This window comes from Nannospalax galili, unplaced genomic scaffold (genome assembly GCF_000622305.1).
Source record: "Nannospalax galili isolate Female #2095 unplaced genomic scaffold, S.galili_v1.0 scaffold75, whole genome shotgun sequence".
Lineage (NCBI taxonomy): Eukaryota > Metazoa > Chordata > Mammalia > Rodentia > Spalacidae > Nannospalax > Nannospalax galili.
This window is the reverse complement of record NW_008339433.1, coordinates 6,949,134-6,955,795: the sequence shown is the minus strand read 5'-3', so window position 1 is coordinate 6,955,795 and position 6,662 is coordinate 6,949,134. Positions and strand designations below refer to the sequence as shown.

General features: G+C 38.7%; 1 pseudogene; it reads right to left on the bottom strand.

Moving 5' to 3' along the window:
• Nucleotides 1-2,336: 2,336 nt before the first annotated feature.
• Nucleotides 2,337-2,845, bottom strand: LOC103734856 (annotated as a pseudogene).
• Between the last annotated feature and the right edge of the window lie 3,817 nt (nucleotides 2,846-6,662).

The following is a 6,662-nucleotide window of genomic DNA, read 5'->3' as shown; positions in this document are numbered from 1 at the left end:
TCATTTAAAAAAAATTCAACACGGGACATTACTTACTTTAGCCTTTACTGATTCACAGGCAAATGGACTATAGCCCAGGTCCTACCTCTTCCACAATTTCCCTTATGTAAGTGGACGGAATTATTTAATGCAAGTTTGCTAGAGGACAGTTGACCCTTTACACACACTTAAAATTTAGGTTAAACTACTGAGTAGTGTGGAAAAATAAATTATAATGATAGGGAGCCTATATACTCAATTCAAACTGTATTGTTTTCTCCTCCTCTTTAAATAATGTGTACATAATTGTGAGGCAGCTATTCAGGTTTCAATGACCACATTTAAGGATACATTCATAGGACTACTCAGACAGTCCAAGTAAAATGGTTATAGAAATAGAGGCAGTGTCATCTCAGAAAACTCATTTGTATATCAAAATCTATTTTGCTCTCTGGAAGCTTACAAAATAGCTGACTTCTTCAAACTAATTATGCTCTCTAACTTAAGCTCTCTTCTCTTGGCCAAGAGCAAGCTGAAGCTTATCCACAAAGGTGCTTAATACTAAACTTTTCTTCTAAGTTTATATTTGGGCTGTTTCAGAAACCAATACCCAAGAAACAAGCATGGTCTTTCTATATTTTTCCCACTACCTTACAATTAGAGCCCTATAAATTCATTCATCAACCATACTCCTTTTTTATATTTATCTTTGCACTCAAGACTAATGAAATCCACTTTCCTTTGTACTTTCACCATTCTCAAATGAAAACTTAAGGTTATAAAGTGTGCATAATCATCTTCTGAAACAATCTTATCACTTAATCTATTTGGAAATGAGACTCATTCCACACTTTTAAATAAGAGGATGCATCAAATTTCCTTTTAAAGTCAAATGGAATGAAGCACAGACCATGTGTACTGTTTTAAAGTCTAGTGAAAACATTTCTTGAGCCATTAATGACTACTGACAATCTAAAACTTCCAAGTATCAGAGATGGGACAATGGTAGGAAAACACCAGTATCTCACATGTCTCTCATATTACAGTTCTCAACCTGTCAGAGGCACTCCCCAAGTGCCTGGGGATGACCTGGCATAAACCAGACCTGTCAGTAGGAGGTCACAGTGATATTTGTATTAACACTTTATAGGTCTATCTTTCCAAGAATAGAAGGAATTTGTTTATGAACCTCTTATTCCAAATCTTTAAACTCAATGTTGTAGGCACAGAGTGTAAGGAAATCTGAGATGTTCTCTAACAGATAAGAAATAGCATAGCTATGTTATTTTCAAAAATACTGTATAGAAATTATTTCATATATTATCAAATGCTCAGTGGCCACACATTTAACAACCTGTATTAGTTGATATTAAATACACATAATGTATCACAAGTTCATTTAAGCTCTTCATGTATTCTTTTTTTATATGTCCATGAGAAAACACTTGCTTCAGGTTTATTTAGGGGTATTGATTTAGAAGGACATAACACGATTTTAAAGGTTACACTGTAATTGGGATTACTGAAAGAAAAGGAGAAAAAATTACAACAAACTTCTTTAGGTCAGGTAAAGGTCATTATCGCTACCTGGGATATTAAAAAAGTTAAGCTCACCAGCCCATACTCTACAAATTAATGCCTCTAGTAATAAGATTAACAGCAGGAAAAATAAACCTTCTAATAACCAACACACTCATTAGCGAAAAAGCAGTTTAACTGAAATACTTTGACCAAAGTATAATACTACCAACCCAAATTGCCCCATCCATCACCAAAGAGAGGGGAAAAACTGCTTTTAAAACCTAAATAAGCTTAGTATTTCTTAGAAGGATAGCAATGGTCCAGCTCCTGAGAGTGTTCAGGACTAAAGGTAGAGTGAAGGCAGTGTCCAGGGATCTGCATCCCACAGAGAGCCTTTAAAAACTCAAAGTACCTCAAATCCACTAAACTTTTCTATGAGTTAGAAAATAGGCTATTGCTGCTTCTGCTTTCTGTCTCTTGAACTAAACAATGTTGTAGGCTCTTCCCTTCAATGTGAAAGCAGGACATTTAAAAAAAGAATCATCTAGAAAATTTGAAATCATTTGACACCCAAATTTTTGGGACCAGACATCTTAACTGTGAAACTCTATAGATCCACATTCTCCTTCCTTCAATCCAACCACCTCATAAAAATAAGAGAACTAAAACAATCCAAACATGATCATCTTTAAGAGTCCTTGAAATTATTAAAACTTTAAGAGGAAATAAAGAAGGAAAACAAGAACAAGGAAGAAGGGAAGCTGAAACAGGGAGGGGAAATCAATGGGTCTCTTTTTTGGCGACAAGCAAGTGCAAGAAAGTTCGTTTTTAATTGTTCAGTTGTCTGTCTTTTGTGTATCTGCACTCTGACCAGAAGGGACTTCGAGGTTTTTCTGAAGCACATGAGTATCTGCAGGCTCTATCCTCCTATAGTAGTTCTTCTTTGTCTCAATAATCTCAAAGCCAAACTTCCTGTAGAAGCCAATTGCTGAGTCATTGCTCATCCGGACATGCAGATAGATGTTGTCAAAAGTGCCATCTTTCTCACAGATGTTTAGGACATGATTTAACATTTTAGTTCCTGTTCCGAGTCTTCTGTAAGGTGCAAAACATCCTAGTGTCATGATGTAAAGTCTCTTCTGATTCTGTGAATGATCCACCCTGCAGCATACTGTACCTACAGCTATATCATTGAAATAGGCAAGTTTTGCTAGCTCGCCAACTTCCAGAACATCCTTGTAGAACTTGTCATTATAGCTGACTAGAAAGATGACCTGGTTAAATCTCTTCAATTGTTTAATATTGTGTGGTGTCACATCTCCCAGCTCGATCTGGCCTTTCATCTTCCCCGTCTGCTGAGGCCGTCATTACCACCATCACCAACGCCACCCTCCGCTTAGGCCACTCAACCCCACATGCTGGCCTCCTGGCCAAGGGAAGGAAGCTGAGGGGCTGATGCAGGCCACAGAAGCCGAGTGCGGCCCTGAGGGTCTGGAGGATGCCGAGGAGTCTTCGGCTGCCGCGCTGGTGTGACTGCATCTCCACACGTGCACTCAGGACCTAATTCTTGTATTTTTATGTTACATTTGCTACTCTTCAAAATATTCTGTAAATTTTATATCTAAAATTTCATCTTAAATTATGATGAACCAATTTGTGCAAGCTAATCTTGCATATATTAAATTCTCTTTCCCTTTTTATTATGCCTGTGTCTTAACTTCCATCTCTCATTTGGTCTATACTTTTTATCTTCACAAACACTTGTTCTGTACCACAACCTGTCTGCTGGACATCATTCCCAAAACACTCCAATGCTATACACTAGCTATGGGAGAAAATGCCATTTTCTTTTACTTACTTACTGTCCTTGACAATCTCATGGCTCTACTAATAACGTTTTTATTCTCGCTGGAGGACAGGATCATCCTAGAGAAGAGATAAAAATCACAGTTTAAAATTTTAGGGAACAATTTAGGATAGGGGTATAAAAAGGACTAATGCAATTTCTATATTGAACTAGAAAAACAAAAACAGAAACATGAATAAAAAATCAGCAAGATTTTCTAGACCAAGGAAATTAATTTTTTGTCACTAATGATATTAATATGAGGCGCACAAAGGGTAGCACATCTTCAGGATATTTTTCAAGTTTCAAACAATAAAACTTCTGATAGTTATATGAAACCATGAAATGAATATCAGGTAAAAGCATTTACTATGCTGTGGTCACTGCCAGTGGTGGCCACTCCTCCGTTCTCGTGGGTGCCCCTCCTTTGTTCTCACAGGTGTCAAGGCTGCTCCTCCACTCACCCTGGACTGAGGCCACTCTTCTCGCCTGGTGCTGAGGCAGCTCTTCCACTTGCCCTGTGCTGCCTCCTGTTGTTGCTGCTTGTGCGTGGTCCTGGACCCCAGGGCTGGTGAGGAGACTGTGTCAGCGGAGCCGCATTCAGACACAGGAGACAGGGTTCAGTGACACAGGTCTGCTTTTTTGTAGGAAGGCACAAGCTTATATAGGGGTAGTGGTCCAATCACAACACAGCAAGTAAGATACCTTATTAGCATAACAGGTTTAACATCCTATCACAGTACAGCAAGTAGGATACCTTATTAGCATCATCCTATTAGCATAACAGACTTAACGTCCTATCACAGAATAGAGGGCATGATGTCTCATTAGCATACTGGGTTTCAGATTACAGAGCCAGGATTCCTGGACCCTGACAGTTGCAATATCACCCTAGGCTCAAGCCTATCTCCCACACTACACAAGTCTAAGAAACTGACATAAATCCTTCTGATGCCCACATGGCCATCATGGCATGTGTGTACACACACACACACACACACACGCACACACACACACACACACAAACACACAACATAATGACAAATGATATTTTTACTAACTTCACAGCTGACACCCTCAGCAAAATCTAAAACAAAATCTAAATTTCCTGTCATCTCTGCCTCAGAAGATTACAATTTTCCTCTTTTGCCCTTTCCCTTTTTTCCACTGTTTTCACAACATAAGTGGTTCTATTACTTTTCACTTTTATTTATTAAGAATTTCATAAAGTAGTTCTGCACCTACATCATTTCTACACCTCCTTCTCTACCTCTGTCTCCTTCCCCACACCCCACTCCCTCTCAATTTCACGACATCTTTATTTTTATACACATATATATACAGTCTTCTGAATTCATTTACTTTTGTTTTTACATACATGTGTTTGGGGCTGACTGCTTTTGATTGGATAATATATCCAAGACCTTGTTGGTACAGAAAACTGATTCTCCTCTCTCAGCAGCTATAGATTTCCTATAGCTCTTTGTCTAGAAGTAAGATCTTGTGAAATTTTGTCCACCCATGTTGGCATGTTAACTACGTTGTCATTATGCAAGTCTTGTTTAGGCAACCGTATTGTTGGGATTTTGCTGATGCAGCTTTAGTGACATGTCTAGCAGCAGGTGCTCTGGTCCTATTTCTTTTACAGTCTTTCCATATATTTGTCCATGATCTTCCCTAAGCATCAGATATAGGTGTTGCATCTTAAATACATCACTTGGAGTGAGAAATCCCACAGTCACATATTCTCTGCATTTTGGCCAGTTGGATCTCCTTTGCAAATAGAAGATTCTTTGATGAGGGATGAAAGCTACACTTACCTGTGGTTGTTTTCACAATAGCTAGGAAATGGAAACACCATACAGTTCTTTCACCTGATATAAATAATGGAAATGTGGTCCATATACACAATACAATTCTATTCCTAAGTAAAAAAGAAATCATGTCAAAAGAGGAAAACACTACACTGAGTGAGGTAAACCTGAACAAATAAGACAATGTTCTCACTTGCGGATTGTAGCTCAAAATCATGGAGAGTGGAGGCGAAAGAGCTCAAAAGAGGGAACACAGGTCTTATCAAGGAGAAATAATTAAAAACGTGGATGTAATGTAACAGGACAGGGAAGGAGTGTAATACGAAGAGAAAGGGAGAAAGGAGAGCTAAATATTCCTAATCCTAAAGATGTTGGAAAAAATGTAATAATACATATATAATATTTATATGTATTTATGCATATTTTTTAGTTATTTATTTAATAACAACATACTTAGAAGAAGCATTTCATTACAACAGCATTGACATATTCAATAACAATTTCCAGAGCTAAGATGCATCTCTTTTGAAATTGGCTGTAAATTTTTAGATTTACAGTTGAATTATTACAGTTATACAATATTGTACTCAGTATCACACAGAACATCCCAAACCATCTTATTCAACTAAATACCCAGTTCCCAGATGGCACCCTCCCATAGCTTCCCTACCCCCACTAGAGCCCTTGTACTCTGATATCCCTGCTACTGTCTGCTGTGTTGTTGGCACCCCCAGCCATTCCCCACTACTTATCCACCTGGTGAGTATAGTCAGACTATCTAGAGGTCTTCATTTTAGTTGCATCAGCTGTTCCTCATCTTGCAGCACTCAGTTTTCAATATTCCTTTAAATGAGATTGGGGTCTGCTGTTCATTTTCCCAGTTCTATGCCGGGTTACTAATCTGAGAGTCCCTTTGGCCACTCCACACCCCCAGCCATTCCCCACTACTTATCCACCTGGTGAGTATAGTCAGACTATCTAGAGGTCTTCATTTTAGTTGCATCAGCTGTTCCTCATCTTGCAGCACTCAGTTTTCAATATTCCTTTAAATGAGATTGGGGTCTGCTGTTCATTTTCCCAGTTCTATGCCGGGTTACTAATCTGAGAGTCCCTTTGGCCACTCCAGCCAACAACTCAAAAGAAGGTATCTCCTATCTGGCATTGCTGCTTGTTATGTAGCCTTTAGCTATGCATATGTACTCATAGGAAATTATATTGGCCCCTTTAATCTTTGGTTATACTTTCCTTTTGAGTGTTTAAGGCCATACAGTTGGCCCAGATAAACCAATTTAATTTTACTCTTAAGGTCGTTTGAGTATCTGTTCCTCAGGGGTCACATGGGCTTGGGAGGAACCCCTGGCTCCTTTCTTTTACTAGTTCTGCCTATGTGAAGATAAGTCAAAGGTCCTGCTTGACCATGGCTGGCTTTGCTTGGAAGCATGGAGGAAATGATTCCTCTGTGTTGACCCTCCACTTTGTAGATTGGACACTTGTTCACGTTT